This window comes from Sycon ciliatum, chromosome 3, assembly GCF_964019385.1.
Source record: "Sycon ciliatum chromosome 3, ocSycCili1.1, whole genome shotgun sequence".
NCBI lineage: Eukaryota > Metazoa > Porifera > Calcarea > Leucosolenida > Sycettidae > Sycon > Sycon ciliatum.
In genome coordinates, this window is record NC_088645.1 from 14,778,970 (window position 1) to 14,795,126 (window position 16,157).

General features: G+C 44.3%; 2 long non-coding RNA genes across 3 annotated transcripts in view; both read left to right on the top strand.

Moving 5' to 3' along the window:
- LOC135811538 (uncharacterized) overlaps positions 1 to 16,157 on the top strand; it is a 170,864-nt gene that overhangs the window by 68,733 nt on the left and 85,974 nt on the right. The gene's annotated exons all lie outside the window — the stretch shown is intronic.
- The window catches only part of LOC135811540 (uncharacterized), a 45,218-nt gene continuing 41,674 nt past the window's right edge, over positions 12,614 to 16,157 (top strand). The window contains exons 1-2 of the long non-coding RNA XR_010552629.1: positions 12,614 to 12,656; positions 12,965 to 13,022. This is a non-coding gene — a long non-coding RNA (uncharacterized LOC135811540). The remainder of the gene's footprint in view (positions 12,657 to 12,964; positions 13,023 to 16,157) is intronic.

Consider the following 16,157-nt stretch of genomic DNA (forward strand, 5'->3'; position numbering starts at 1 on the left):
CCAGCTGCACAACAAGATGAGGCTGGTCATTGTCATTTTCTGAGCTGTGAACGGGCAGGAAGGTGAGAAAATGTCGGATTTTGACCATTTGTGCTGACCTTTGAATTTCAATGTACCTCTCTATAACATGACCCAGCTGTAATTTCAGTTGTCGCATTGATTTGATTTTTGGTTTGCTTGTAGGGCGCTGGCACCCACATTCAGTGACCCAAAAAATTTGGCACTGCTGTGAATAGTTTAGTCGCAAAGTGAAGATTCACGGGTAAAAAGTCCCAAACTGTGAGATTGGCTATTTTTCAGCTTTCAGCAGCCCTGGGCAAGTTCTTTAGAGAAATGTGGCTCTTTTTCTTGGTGCACCTGTCTATGTCCAGCTGCACAACAAGATGAGGCTGGTTGTTGTCATTTTCTGAGCTGTGAACGGGCAGGAAGGTGAGAAAATGTCGGATTTTGACCATTTGTGCTGACCTTTGAATTTCAATGTACCTCTCTATAACATGACCCAGCTGTAATGTCAGTGGTCGCATTGATTTGATTTTTGGTTTGCTTGTAGGGCGCTGGCATCCACATTCAGTGTCCCAGAAAATGTTGCACTGCTGTGAATAGTTTAGTCGCAAAGTGAAGATTCACGGGTAAAAAGCCCCAAAGTGTGAGATTGGTTATTTTTCAGCTTTCAGCAGCCCTGGGCAAGTTCTTTAGAGAAATGTGGCTCTTTTTCTTTGTGCAATTGTCTATATCCAGCTGAACAACGAGATGAGGCTGGTTATTGTCATTTTCTGAGCTGTGAACGGGCAGTAAGGTGAGAAAATGTCGGATTTTGACCATTTGTGCTGACCTTTGAATTTCAATGTACCTCTCTATAACATGACCCAGCTGTAATGTCAGTGGTCGCATTGATTTGATTTTTGGTTTGCTTGTAGGGCGCTGGTACCCACATTCAGTGACCCAGAAAATGTGGCACTACTGTGAATAGTTTAGTCGCAAATTGAAGATTCACGGGTAAAAAGCCCCAAACTGTGAGATTGGTTATTTTTCAGCTTTCAGCAGCCCTGGGCAAGTTCTTTAGAGAAATGTGGCTCTTTTTCTTGGTGCACTTGTCTATGTCCAGCTGCACAACGAGATGAGGCTGGTCATTGTCATTTTTTGAGCTGTGAACGGGCAGGAAGGTGAGAAAATGTCGGATTTTGACCATTTGTGCTGACCTTTGAATTTCAATGTACCTGTCTATAACATGACCCAGCTGTAATGTCAGTGGTCGCATTGATTTGATTTTTGGTTTGCTTGTAGGGCGCTGGCACCCACATTCAGTGACCCACAAAATTTGGCACTGCTGTGAATAGTTTAGTCGCAAAGTGAAGATTCACGGGTAAAAAGCCCCAAAGTGTGAGATTAGTTATTTTTCAGCTTTCAGCAGCCCTGGGCAAGTTCTTTAGAGAAATGTGGCTCTTTTTCTTGGTGCACTTGTCTATGTCCAGCTGCACAACAAGATGAGGCTGGTCATTGTCATTTTCTGAGCTGTGAACGGGCAGGAAGGTGAGAAAATGTCGGATTTTGACCATTTGTGCTGACCTTTGAATTTCAATGTACCTGTCTATAACATGACCCAGCTGTAATGTCAGTGGTCGCATTGATTTGACTTTTGGTTTGCTTGTAGGGCGCTGGCACCCACATTCAGTGACCCCAAAAAGTTGGCACTGCTGTGAATAGTTTAGTCGCAAAGTGAAGATTCACGGGTAAAAAGCCCCAAAGTGTGAGATTGGTTATTGTTCAGCTTTCAGCAGCCCTGGGCAAGTTCTTTAGACAAAAGTGGCTCTTTTTCTTGGTGCACTTGTCTATGTCCAGCTGCACATTGAGATGAGGCTGGTCATTGTCATTTTCTGAGCTGTGAACGGGCAGGAAGGTGAGAAAATGTCGGATTTTGACCATTTGTGCTGACCTTTGAATTTTAATGTACCTCTCTATAACATGATCCAGCTGTAATGTCAGTGGTTTTTTTTTTTTCTTTTTCTTTTTTCTGTGAGCATGTCATGAAAATAAATCCGAGAAGAAAGAAAAAGGCCCAACCCTGCCCTGCCAGTTATTTGGACTTACGGGGATCTAATGTCAGTGGTCACATTGATTTGATTTTTGGTTTGCTTGTAGGGCGCTGGCACCCACATTCAGTGACCCAGAAAATGTGGCACTGCTGTGAATAGTTTAGTCGCAAAGTGAAGATTCACGGGTAAAAAGCCCCAAAGTGTGAGATTGGTTATTTTTCAGCTTTCAGCAGCCCTGGGCAAGTTCTTTAGAGAAATGTGGCTTTTTTTCTTTGTGCACTTGTCTATGTCCAGCTGCACAACAAGATCAGGCTGGTCATTGTCATTTTCTGAGCTGTGAACGGGCAGGAAGGTGAGAAAATGTCGGATTTTGACCATTTGTGCTGACCTTTGAATTTCAATGTACCTCTCTATAACATGACCCAGCTGTAATGTCAGTGGTCGCATTGATTTGATTTTAAGTTTGCTTGTAGGGCGCTGGCATCCACATTCAGTGACCCAGAAAATGTGGCACTGCTGTGAATAGTTTAGTCGCAAAGTGAAGATTCACGGGTAAAAAGCCCCAAACTGTGAGATTGGTTATTTTTCAGCTTTCAGCAGCCCTGGGCAAGTTCTTTAGAGAAATGTGGCTCTTTTTCTTGGTTCACTTGTCTATGTCCAGCTGCACAACGAGATGAGGCTGGTCATTGTCATTTTCTGACCTGTGAACGGGCAGGAAGGTGAGAAAATGTCGGATTTTGACCATTTGTGCTGACCTTTGAATTTCAATGTACCTCTCTATAACATGACCCAGCTGTAATGTCAGTGGTCGCATTGATTTGACTTTTGGTTTGCTTGTAGGGCGCTGGCACCCACATTCAGTGACCCCAAAAATTTGGCACTGCTGTGAATAGTTTAGTCGCAAAGTGAAGATTCACGGGTAAAAAGCCCCAAACTGTGAGATTGGTTATTTTTCAGCTTTCAGCAGCCCTGGGCAAGTTCTTTAGAGAAATGTGGCTCTTTTTCTTGGTTCACTTGTCTATGTCCAGCTGCACAACAAGATGAGGCTGGTCATTGTCATTTTCTGAGCTGTGAACGGGCAGGAAGGTGAGAAAATGTCGGATTTTGACCATTTGTGCTGACCTTTGAATTTCAATGTACCTCTCTATAACATGACCCAGCTGTAATGTCAGTGGTCGCATTGATTTGATTTTTGGTTTGCTTGTAGGGCGCTGGCACCCACATTCAGTGACCCAAAAAATTTGGCACTGCTGTGAATAGTTTAGTCGCAAAGTGAAGATTCACGGGTAAAAGCCCCAAACTGTGAGATTGGTTATTTTTCAGCTTTCAGCAGCCCTGGGCAAGTTCTTTAGAGAAATGTGGCTCTTTTTCTTGGTGCACTTGTCTATGTCCAGCTGTACAACGAGATGAGGCTGGTCATTGTCATTTTCTGAGCTGTGAACGGGCAGGAAGGTGAGAAAATGTCGGATTTTGACCATTTGTGCTGACCTTTGAATTTCAATGTACCTCTCTATAACATGACCCAGCTGTAATGTCAGTGGTCGCATCGATTTGATTTTTGGTTTGCTTGTAGGGCGCTGGCACCCACATTCAGTAACCCAAAAAATTTGGCACTGCTGTGAATAGTTTAGTCGCAAAGTGAAGATTCACGGGTAAAAAGCCCCAAACTGTGAGATTGGTTATTTTTCAGCTTTCAGCAGCCCTGGGCAAGTTCTTTAGAGAAATGTGGCTCTTTTTCTTGGTGCACTTGTCTATGTCCAGCTGCACAACGAGATGAGGCTGGTCATTGTCATTTTCTGAGCTGTGAACGGGCAGGAAGGTGATAAAATGTCGGATTTTGACCATTTGTGCTGACCTTTGAATTTCAATGTACCTGTCTATAACATGACCCAGCTGTAATGTCAGTGGTCGCATTGATTTGATTTTTGGTTTGCTTGTGAGGCGCTGGCACCCACATTCAGTGACCCAGAAAATGTGGCACTGCTGTGAATAGTTTAGTCGCAAATTGAAGATTCACGGGTAAAAAGCCCCAAACTGTGAGATTGGTTATTTTTCAGCTTTCAGCAGCCCTGGGCAAGTTCTTTAGAGAAATGTGGCTCTTTTTCTTGGTTTACTTGTCTATGTCCAGCTGCACAACGAGATGAGGCTGGTCATTGTCATTTTCTGAGCTGTGAACGGGCAGGAAGGTGAGAAAATGTCGGATTTTGACCATTTGTGCTGACCTTTGAATTTCAATGTACTTCTCTATAACATGACCCAGCTGTAATGTCAGTGGTCGCATTGATTTGATTTTTGGTTTGCTTGTAGGGCGCTGGCACCCACATTCAGTGACCCAGAAAATTTGGCACTGCTGTGAATAGTTTAGTCGCAAAGTGAAGATTCATGGGTAAAAAGCCCCAAACTGTGAGATTGGTTATTTTTCAGCTTTCAGCAGCCCTGGGCAAGTTCTTTAGAGAAATGTGGGTCTTTTTCTTGGTGCACTTGTCTATGTCCAGCTGCACAACGAGATGAGGCTGGTCATTGTCATTTTCTGAGCTGTGAACGGGCAGGAAGGTGAGAAAATGTCGGATTTTGACCATTTGTGCTGACCTTTGAATTTCAATATACCTCTCTATAACATGACCCAGCTGTAATGTCAGTGGTCGCATTGATTTGATTTTTGGTTTGCTTGTGAGGCGCTGGCACCCACATTCAGTGACCCAGAAAATGTGGCACTGCTGTGAATAGTTTAGTCGCAAAGTGAAGATTCACGGGTAAAAAGCCCCAAACTGTGAGATTGGTTATTTTTCAGCTTTCAGCAGCCCAGGGCAAGTTCTCTAGAGAAATGTGGCTCTTTTTCTTGGTTCACTTGTCTATGTCCAGCTGCACAACAAGATGAGGCTGGTCATTGTCATTTTCTGAGCTGTGAACGGGCAGGAAGGTGAGAAAATGTCGGATTTTGACCATTTGTGCTGACCTTTGAATTTCAATGTACCTCTCTATAACATGACCCAGCTGTAATGTCAGTGGTCGCATTGATTTGATTTTTGGTTTGCTTGTAGGGCGCTGGCACCCACATTCAGTGACCCAAAAAATTTGGCACTGCTGTGAATAGTTTAGTCGCAAAGTGAAGATTCACGGGTAAAAGCCCCAAACTGTGAGATTGGTTATTTTTCAGCTTTCAGCAGCCCTGGGCAAGTTCTTTAGAGAAATGTGGCTCTTTTTCTTGGTGCACTTGTCTATGTCCAGCTGTACAACGAGATGAGGCTGGTCATTGTCATTTTCTGAGCTGTGAACGGGCAGGAAGGTGAGAAAATGTCGGATTTTGACCATTTGTGCTGACCTTTGAATTTCAATGTACCTCTCTATAACATGACCCAGCTGTAATGTCAGTGGTCGCATCGATTTGATTTTTGGTTTGCTTGTAGGGCGCTGGCACCCACATTCAGTAACCCAAAAAATTTGGCACTGCTGTGAATAGTTTAGTCGCAAAGTGAAGATTCACGGGTAAAAAGCCCCAAACTGTGAGATTGGTTATTTTTCAGCTTTCAGCAGCCCTGGGCAAGTTCTTTAGAGAAATGTGGCTCTTTTTCTTGGTGCACTTGTCTATGTCCAGCTGCACAACGAGATGAGGCTGGTCATTGTCATTTTCTGAGCTGTGAACGGGCAGGAAGGTGATAAAATGTCGGATTTTGACCATTTGTGCTGACCTTTGAATTTCAATGTACCTGTCTATAACATGACCCAGCTGTAATGTCAGTGGTCGCATTGATTTGATTTTTGGTTTGCTTGTGAGGCGCTGGCACCCACATTCAGTGACCCAGAAAATGTGGCACTGCTGTGAATAGTTTAGTCGCAAATTGAAGATTCACGGGTAAAAAGCCCCAAACTGTGAGATTGGTTATTTTTCAGCTTTCAGCAGCCCTGGGCAAGTTCTTTAGAGAAATGTGGCTCTTTTTCTTGGTTTACTTGTCTATGTCCAGCTGCACAACGAGATGAGGCTGGTCATTGTCATTTTCTGAGCTGTGAACGGGCAGGAAGGTGAGAAAATGTCGGATTTTGACCATTTGTGCTGACCTTTGAATTTCAATGTACTTCTCTATAACATGACCCAGCTGTAATGTCAGTGGTCGCATTGATTTGATTTTTGGTTTGCTTGTAGGGCGCTGGCACCCACATTCAGTGACCCAGAAAATTTGGCACTGCTGTGAATAGTTTAGTCGCAAAGTGAAGATTCATGGGTAAAAAGCCCCAAACTGTGAGATTGGTTATTTTTCAGCTTTCAGCAGCCCTGGGCAAGTTCTTTAGAGAAATGTGGGTCTTTTTCTTGGTGCACTTGTCTATGTCCAGCTGCACAACGAGATGAGGCTGGTCATTGTCATTTTCTGAGCTGTGAACGGGCAGGAAGGTGAGAAAATGTCGGATTTTGACCATTTGTGCTGACCTTTGAATTTCAATATACCTCTCTATAACATGACCCAGCTGTAATGTCAGTGGTCGCATTGATTTGATTTTTGGTTTGCTTGTGAGGCGCTGGCACCCACATTCAGTGACCCAGAAAATGTGGCACTGCTGTGAATAGTTTAGTCGCAAAGTGAAGATTCACGGGTAAAAAGCCCCAAACTGTGAGATTGGTTATTTTTCAGCTTTCAGCAGCCCAGGGCAAGTTCTCTAGAGAAATGTGGCTCTTTTTCTTGGTGCACTTGTCTATGTCCAGCTGCACAACAAGATGAGGCTGGTCATTGTCATTTTCTGAGCTGTGAACGGGCAGGAAGGTGAGAAAATGTCGGATTTTGACCATTTGTGCTGACCTTTGAATTTCAATGTACCTCTCTATAACATGACCCAGCTGTAATGTCAGTGGTCGCATTGATTTGATTTTTAGTTTGCTTGTAGGGCGCTGGCATCCACATTCAGTGACCCAGAAAATGTGGCACTGCTGTGAATAGTTTAGTCGCAAAGCGAAGATTCACGGGTAAAAGGCCCCAAACTGTGAGATTGGTTTTTTTTCAGCTTTCAGCAGCCCTGGGCAAGTTCTTTAGAGAAATGTGGGTCTTTTTCTTGGTTCACTTGTCTATGTCCAGCTGCACAACGAGATGAGGCTGGTCATTGTCATTTTCTGAGCTGTGAACGGGCAGGAAGGTGAGAAAATGTCGGATTTTGACCATTTGTGCTGACCTTTGAATTTCAATGTACCTGTCTATAACATGACCCAGCTGTAATGTCAGTGGTCGCATTGATTCGAATTATGGTTTGCTTGTAGGGCGCTGGCATCCACTTTCAGTGACCCAGAAAATGTGGCACTGCTGTGAATACTTGGTCCGCGTCAGCGATATTGTCGCTTATCTTTCAGCTTTGTTTATATGTCGCCAAGGTTTACTTGGCAGCCCATTTCATCCCAATTTTGGTTAGCAAGTTAGTTTGCTAGTACCTAAAAGGTCTAGCTAGAGTTCGAGTGGATTTCGAGAGCGACAGGTGGGTGATTCCGATTGACACAGCGCCGCATCAAAATAGATTATCTTTTTACGCTGTGCAGGCAAGAGCAGCGCAAGCCACAAGAAAGTAATCGGCCACTCGGAATCTGCTCCGTTTTGCTGAACGGCCGAGATCACTCACCTCAGGGATCGCTCATCAAGCTGAGATTGCAGCTCCCTTACCTCCAGCTCACCGCTCGGAGTATCCAGCGCGTCGGCGAGATTTGCAAGTACTGTACGCATCGTCGTCGTTCAAATTAAAATCTTGCAAAGAACGGCGTCTGATTTGAACAACACAGGCTGTCGTGCTGCCCGCGCGAAGTCCTATAGAGAAGGCGACCGTCACGATCGACTTCTCTTTAGAAAATAGCCAGGCAGCGGAGAGGAAGAGAGATGAGCTTGCAAAAGCAAGAGAGTCGATCCCGAGCAAAAATATTTGTCGCCAGCGCCGAGAGCAGCGACGAGGAGGACCAAAAAAAGTAGGAACCCTTCCTTGGACAATAAATTCCTCGCAGCTAGTTGTCATTCTTTACCTTACCGTCCATCGTGCCAAGTTTTATCACTTCAAGTGCACACGTTCATGTCCAAAGTCTAAGTTCAAATTGTCGAAAGATAAGCGACAATATTGCTGACGCGGACCAAGTAGTTTAGTCGCAAAGTGAAGATTCATGGGTAAAAAGCCCCAAAGTGTGAGATTGGTTATTTTTCAGCTTTCAGCAGCCCTGGGCAAGTTCTTTAGAGAAATGTGGCTCGATTTCCTGATGCACTTGTCTATGTCAAGCTGAACAGCGAGATGAGGCTAGTTATTGTCATTTTCTGAGCTGTGAACGGGCAGGAAGGTGAGAAAATGTCGGATTTTGACCATTTGTGCTGACCTTTGAATTTCAATGTACCTCTCTATAACATGACCCAGCTGTAATGTCAGTGGTCGCATTGATTTGATTTTTAGTTTTCTTGTAGGGCGCTGGCATCCACATTCAGTGACCCAGAAAATGTGGCACTGCTTTGAATACTTCCTCCGTTAACAAAAACTTCGTGATGGATTTTGATGGATATGAAAACGCTTAGAACAGGTCAAGAACAGTTTGTATCGACTGCAAATCACTGGACTAAGGTGATTCAGCCTATGTACAGCATCTTTACAAGAGAAACTGTTGGCGGAATGAGCAGAGAGTTCAGTTTGCGTCGCTTTCGCTCGATTCATTTTTGACCTGCGTCGCTGTCGTCATCTGCTGAACGCGAGTCGTCATCTGGGTGTACGCGCGTCGTCATCTCTCTCGAGTCGTTGTTCAGCTCGTTTCAGCCTTGCCTCGGCTTCTTTGATCACACTCCGCTTGATGTCGCCGTCGTTCAAGTAAGTTTGCTTTCAAGCTGCGTAATCCGCCGCGATGGCGATTACTCGTTTCCACCAGGGGGTCGTGAAAAATATTTTACGACTCCCTGGTTTCATCTTCGCTCTCCAGAACTCCGCGAAACGAGGAGTAAAGGCACAGCCAAACTGATTCCATTTTCTCTAATGGATACCAGCACTGAACGGCAGCGGCTAGCAAGTCCAGTCGACTTTCTTTAGCCACGAGACTCGCATCGGCTTGCAGACTTCTGAAAGAATGCATGGTCGTCAGCATTCAAATCTGGGCTTTGCGCATGTTGAACAAGAACTTGAGTTCAGAATTATTATCATTGAGCCGTGCGATCGGAACAGCTCCTTGTGAACTCGCTCATTGTGTGGGCTCGATGCTCCGTTTTATCGCTCTCTGTCACTCTCCAACGTACTCAGTGCTAAAGTAGTAGAGAGGCCAAGCAGCGCAATATCCCCTCGGAGAAGTGGTATTTCAGTTTCGCTCGCCATGACTGTCATCACCTATGTTTCCACAGCGCAACTATTGATTCCGCTTGGCTTGTTGTGAAAGGTCGCCTTCCTTGCATCGTACCTCTGTCATGGCATGCCAGGGAAGGCCAAGAAAGTGATTGCGACTCATTTCACGGCAATTTGTGCCCAAATCAGTCCCTCAAAATTCTATCATGAAGTTTTCGTTAACGGAGGAAGTAGTTTAGTCGCAAAGTGAAGATTCACGGGTAAAAAGCCCCAAACTGTGAGATTGGTTATTTTTCAGCTTTCAGCAGCCCTGGGCAAGTTCTTTAGAGAAATGTGGCTCTTTTTTTGGTTCACTTGTCTATGTCCAGCTGCACAACGAGATGAGGCTGGTCATTGTCATTTTCTGAGCTGTGAACGGGCAGGAAGGTGAGAAAATGTCGGATTTTGACCATTTGTGCTGACCTTTGAATTTCAATGTACCTCTCTATAACATGACCCAGCTGTAATGTCAGTGGTCACATTGATTTGATTTTTGGTTTGCTTGTAGGGCGCTGGCACCCACATTCAGTGACCCAAAAAACTGCTGTGAATAGTTTAGTCGCAAAGTGAAGATTCACGGGTAAAAAGCCCCAAACTGTGAGATTGGTTATTTTTCAGCTTTCAGCAGCCCTGGGCAAGTTCTTTAGAGAAATGTGGGTCTTTTTCTTGGTGCACTTGTCTATGTCCAGCTGCACAACGAGATGAGGCTGGTCATTGTCATTTTCTGAGCTGTGAACGGGCAGGAAGGTGAGAAAATGTCGGATTTTGACCATTTGTGCTGACCTTTGAATTTCAATGTACCTCTCTATAACATGACCCAGCTGTAATGTCAGTGGTCGCATTGATTTGATTTTTGGTTTGCTTGTAGGGCGCTGGCACCCACATTCAGTGACCCAGAAAATGTGGCACTGCTGTGAATAGTTTAGTCGCAAAGTGAAGATTCACGGGTAAAAAGCCCCAAACTGTGAGATTGGTTATTTTTCAGCTTTCAGCAGCCCTGGGCAAGTTCTTTAGAGAAATGTGGCTCTTTTTCTTGGTTCACTTGTCTATGTCCAGCTGCACAACGAGATGAGGCTGGTCATTGTCAATTTCTGAGCTGTGAACGGGCAGGAAGGTGAGAAAATGTCGGATTTTGACCATTTGTGCTGACCTTTGAATTTCAATGTACCTCTCTATAACATGACCCAGCTGTAATGTCAGTGGTCGCATTGATTTGATTTTTGGTTTGCTTGTAGGGCGCTGGCACCCACATTCAGTGACTCAAAAAATTTGGCACTGCTGTGAATAGTTTAGTCGCAAAGTGAAGATTCACGGGTAAAAAGCCCCAAACTGTGAGATTGGTTATTTTTCAGCTTTCAGCAGCCCTGGGCAAGTTCTTTAGAGAAATGTGGCTCTTTTTCTTGGTGCACTTGTCTATGTCCAGCTGCACAACGAGATGAGGCTGGTCATTGTCATTTACTGAGCTGTGAACGGGCAGGAAGGTGAGAAAATGTCAGATTTTGACCATTTGTGCTGACCTTTGAATTTCAATGTACCTCTCTATAACATGACCCAGCTGTAATGTCAGTGGTCGCATTGATTTGATTTTTGGTTTGCTTGTGAGGCGCTGGCACCCACATTCAGTGACCCAGAAAATGTGGCACTGCTGTGAATAGTTTAGTCGCAAAGTGAAGATTCACGGGTAAAAAGCCCCAAACTGTGAGATTGGTTATTTTTCAGCTTTCAGCAGCCCTGGGCAAGTTTTTTAGAGAAATGTGGCTCTTTTTCTTGGTTCACTTGTCTATGTCCAGCTGCACAACAAGATCAGGCTGTCATTGTCATTTTCTGAGCTGTGAACGGGCAGGAAGGTGAGAAAATGTCGGATTTTGACCATTTGTGCTGACCTTTGAATTTCAATGTACCTCTCTATAACATGACCCAGCTGTAATGTCAGTGGTCACATTGATTTGATTTTTGGTTTGCTTGTAGGGCGCTGGCACCCACATTCAGTGACCCAAAAAATTTGGCACTGCTGTGAATAGTTTAGTCGCAAAGTGAAGATTCACGGGTAAAAAGCCCCAAAGTGTGAGATTGGTTATTTTTCAGCTTTCAGCAGCCCTGGGCAAGTTCTTTAGAGAAATGTGGGTCTTTTTCTTGGTGCACTTGTCTATGTCCAGCTGCACAACGAGATGAGGCTGGTCATTGTCATTTTCTGAGCTGTGAACGGGCAGGAAGGTGAGAAAATATCGGATTTTGACCATTTGTGCTGACCTTTGAATTTCAATGTACCTCTCTATAACATGACCCAGCTGTAATGTCAGTGGTCACATTGATTTGATTTTTGGTTTGCTTGTAGGGCGCTGGCACCCACATTCAGTGACCCAAAACATTTGGCACTGCTGTGAATAGTTTAGTCGCAAAGTGAAGATTCACGGGTAAAAAGCCCCAAACTGTGCGACTGGTTATTTTTCAGCTTTCAGCAGCCCAGGGCAAGTTCTTTAGAGAAATGTGGCTCTTTTTCTTGGTTCACTTGTCTATGTCCAGCTGCACAACGAGATGAGGCTGGTCATTGTCATTTTCTGAGCTGTGAACGGGCAGGAAGGTGAGAAAATGTCGGATTTTGACCATTTGTGCTGACCTTTGAATTTCAATGTACCTCTCTATAACATGACCCAGCTGTAATGTCAGTGGTCGCATTGATTTGATTTTTGGTTTGCTTGTAGGGCGCTGGCATCCAAATTCAGTGACCCCAAAAATTTGGCACTGCTGTGAATAGTTTAGTCGCAAAGTGAAGATTCACGGGTAAAAAGCCCCAAAGTGTGAGATTGGTTATTTTTCAGCTTTCAGCAGCCCTGGGCAAGTTCTTTAGAGAAATGTGGCTCTTTTTCTTGGTTCACTTGTCTATGTCCAGCTGCACAACGAGATGAGGCTGGTCATTGTCATTTTCTGAGCTGTGAACGGGCAGGAAGGTGAGAAAATGTCGGATTTTGACCATTTGTGCTGACCTTTGAATTTCAATGTACCTCTCTATAACTTGACCCAGCTGTAATGTCAGTGGTGGCATTGATTTGATTTTTGGTTTGCTTGTAGGGCGCTGGCACCCACATTCAGTGACCCAAAAAATTTGGCACTGCTGTGAATAGTTTAGTCGCAAAGTGAAGATTCACGGGTAAAAAGCCCCAAAGTGTGAGATTGGTTATTTTTCAGCTTTCAGCAGCCCTGGGCAAGTTCTTTAGAGAAATGTGGCTCTTTTTCTTGGTTCACTTGTCTATGTCCAGCTGCACAACAAGATGAGGCTAGTCATTGTCATTTTCTGAACTGTGAACGGGCAGGAAGGTGAGAAAATGTCGGATTCTGACCATTTGTGCTGACCTTTGAATTTCAATGTACCTCTTTATAACATGCCCAGCTGTAATGTCAGTGGTCGCATTGATTTGATTTTTGGTTTGCTTGTAGGGCGCTGGCACCCACATTCAGTGACCCAACAAATTTGGCTCTGCTGTGAATAGTTTAGTCGCAAAGTGAAGATTCACGGGTAAAAAGCCCCAAAGTGGGAGATTGGTTATTTTTCAGCTTTCAGCAGCCCTGGGCAAGTTCTTTAGAGAAAAGTGGCTCTTTTTCTTGGTGCACTTGTCTATGTCCAGCTGCACAACGAGATGAGGCTGGTCATTGTCATTTTCTGAGCTGTGAACGGGCAAGAAGGTGAGAAAATGTCGGATTTTGACCATTTGTGCTGACCTTTGAATTTCAATGTACCTCTCTATAACATGACCCAGCTGTAATGTCAGTGGGCGCATTGATTTGATTTTTGGTTTGCTTGTAGGGCGCTGGCATCCACATTTAGTGGCCCAGAAAATGTGGCACTGCTGTGAATAGTTTAGTCGCAAAGTGAAGATTCACGGGTAAAAAGCCCCAAACTGTGAGATTGGTTATTTTTCAGCTTTCAGCAGCCCTGGGCAAGTTCTTTAGAGAAATGTGTTTCTTTTTCTTGGTGCACTTGTCTATGTCCAGCTGCACAACGAGATGAGGCTGGTCATTGTCATTTTCTGAGCTGTGAACGGGCAGGAAGGTGAGAAAATGTCGGATTTTGACCATTTGTGCTGACCTTTGAATTTCAATGTACCTCTCTATAACATGACCCAGCTGTAATGTCAGTTGTCGCATTGATTTGATTTTTGGTTTGCTTGTAGGGCGCTGGCACCCACATTCAGTGACCCAAAAAATTTGGCACTGCTGTGAATAGTTTAGTCGCAAAGTGAAGATTCACGGGTAAAAAGCCCCAAAGTGTGAGATTGGTTATTTTTCAGCTTTCAGCAGCCCTGGGCAAGTTCTTTAGAGAAATGTGGGTCTTTTTCTTGGTGCACTTGTCTATGTCCAGCTGCACAACGAGATGAGGCTGGTCATTGTCATTTTTTGATCTGTGAACGGGCAGGAAGGTGAGAAAATGTCGGATTTTGACCATTTGTGCTGACCTTTGAATTTCAATATACCTCTCTATAACATGACCCAGCTGTAATGTCAGTGGTCGCATTGATTTGATTTTTGGTTTGCTTGTAGGGCGCTGGCATCCACATTCAGTGACCCAGAAAATGTTGCACTGCTGTGAATAGTTTAGTCGCAAAGTGAAGATTCACGGGTAAAAAGCCCCAAACTGTGAGATTGGTTATTTTTCAGCTTTCAGCAGCCCTGGGCAAGTTCTTTAGAGAAATGTGGCTCTTTTTCTTGGTGCACTTGTCTATGTCCAGCTGCACAACAAGATGAGGCTGGTCATTGTCATTTTCTGAGCTGTGAACGGGCAGGAAGGTGAGAAAATGTCGGATTTTGACCATTTGTGCTGACCTTTGAATTTCAATGTACCTCTCTATAACATGACCCAGCTGTAATGTCAGTTGTCGCATTGATTTGATTTTTGATTTGCTTGTAGCGCGCTGGCACCCACATTCAGTGACCCAAAAAATTTGGCACTGCTGTGAATAGTTTAGTCGCAAAGTGAAGATTCACGGGTAAAAAGCCCCAAGTGTGAGATTGGTTATTTTTCAGCTTTCAGCAGCCCTGGGCAAGTTCTTTAGAGAAATGTGGCTCTTCTTCTTGGTGCACTTGTCTATGTCCAGCTGCACAACAAGATGAGGCTGGTCATTGTCATTTTTTGAGCTGTGAACGGGCAGGAAGGTGAGAAAATGTCGGATTTTGACCATTTGTGCTGACCTTTGAATTTCAATGTACCTCTCTATAACATGACCCAGCTGTAATGTCAGTTGTCGCATTGATTTGATTTTTGGTTTGCTTGTAGGGCGCTGGCACCCACATTCAGTGACCCAAAAAATTTGGCACTGCTGTGAATAGTTTAGTCGCAAAGTGAAGATTCACGGGTAAAAAGCCCCAAACTGTGAGATTGGTTATTTTTCAGCTTTCAGCAGCCCTGGGCAAGTTCTTTAGAGAAATGTGGGTCTTTTTCTTGGTGCACTTGTCTATGTCCAGCTGCACAACGAGATGAGGCTGGTCATTGTCATTTTTTGAGCTGTGAACGGGCAGGAAGGTGAGAAAATGTCGGATTTTGACCATTTGTGCTGACCTTTGAATTTCAATATACCTCTCTATAACATGACCCAGCTGTAATGTCAGTGGTCGCATTGATTTGATTTTTGGTTTGCTTGTAGGGCGCTGGCATCCACATTCAGTGACCCAGAAAATGTTGCACTGCTGTGAATAGTTTAGTCGCAAAGTGAAGATTCACGGGTAAAAAGCCCCAAACTGTGAGATTGGTTATTTTTCAGCTTTCAGCAGCCCTGGGCAAGTTCTTTAGAGAAATGTGGCTCTTTTTCTTGGTGCACTTGTCTATGTCCAGCTGCACAACAAGATGAGGCTGGTCATTGTCATTTTCTGAGCTGTGAACGGGCAGGAAGGTGAGAAAATGTCGGATTTTGACCATTTGTGCTGACCTTTGAATTTCAATGTACCTCTCTATAACATGACCCAGCTGTAATGTCAGTTGTCGCATTGATTTGATTTTTGATTTGCTTGTAGCGCGCTGGCACCCACATTCAGTGACCCAAAAAATTTGGCACTGCTGTGAATAGTTTAGTCGCAAAGTGAAGATTCACGGGTAAAAAGCCCCAAGTGTGAGATTGGTTATTTTTCAGCTTTCAGCAGCCCTGGGCAAGTTCTTTAGAGAAATGTGGCTCTTCTTCTTGGTGCACTTGTCTATGTCCAGCTGCACAACAAGATGAGGCTGGTCATTGTCATTTTCTGAGCTGTGAACGGGTAGGAAGGTGAGAAAATGTCGGATTTTGACCATTTGTGCTGACCTTTGAATTTCAATGTACCTCTCTATAACATGACCCAGCTGTAATGTCAGTGGTCGGATTGATTTGATTTTTGGTTTGCTTGTAGGGCGCTGGTATCCACATTCAGTGACCCAGAAAATGTGGCACTGCTGTGAATAGTTTAGTCGCAAAGTGAAGATTCACGGGTAAAAAGCCCCAAACTGTGAGATTGGTTATTTTTCAGCTTTCAGCAGCCCTGGGCAAGTTCTTTAGAGAAATGTGGCTCTTTTTCTTGGTGCACTTGTCTATGTATGTCCAGGTGCACAACGAGATGAGGCTGGTCATTGTCATTTTCTGAGCTGTGAACGGGCAGGAAGGTGAGAAAATGTCGGATTTTGACCATTTGTGCTGACCTTTGAATTTCAATGTACCTCTCTATAACATGACCCAGCTGTAATGTCAGGTGTCGCATTGATTTGATTTTTGGTTTGCTTGTAGGGCGCTGGCACCCACATTCAGTGACCCAAAAAATTTGCCACTGCTATGAATAGTTTAGTCGCAAAGTGAAGATTCA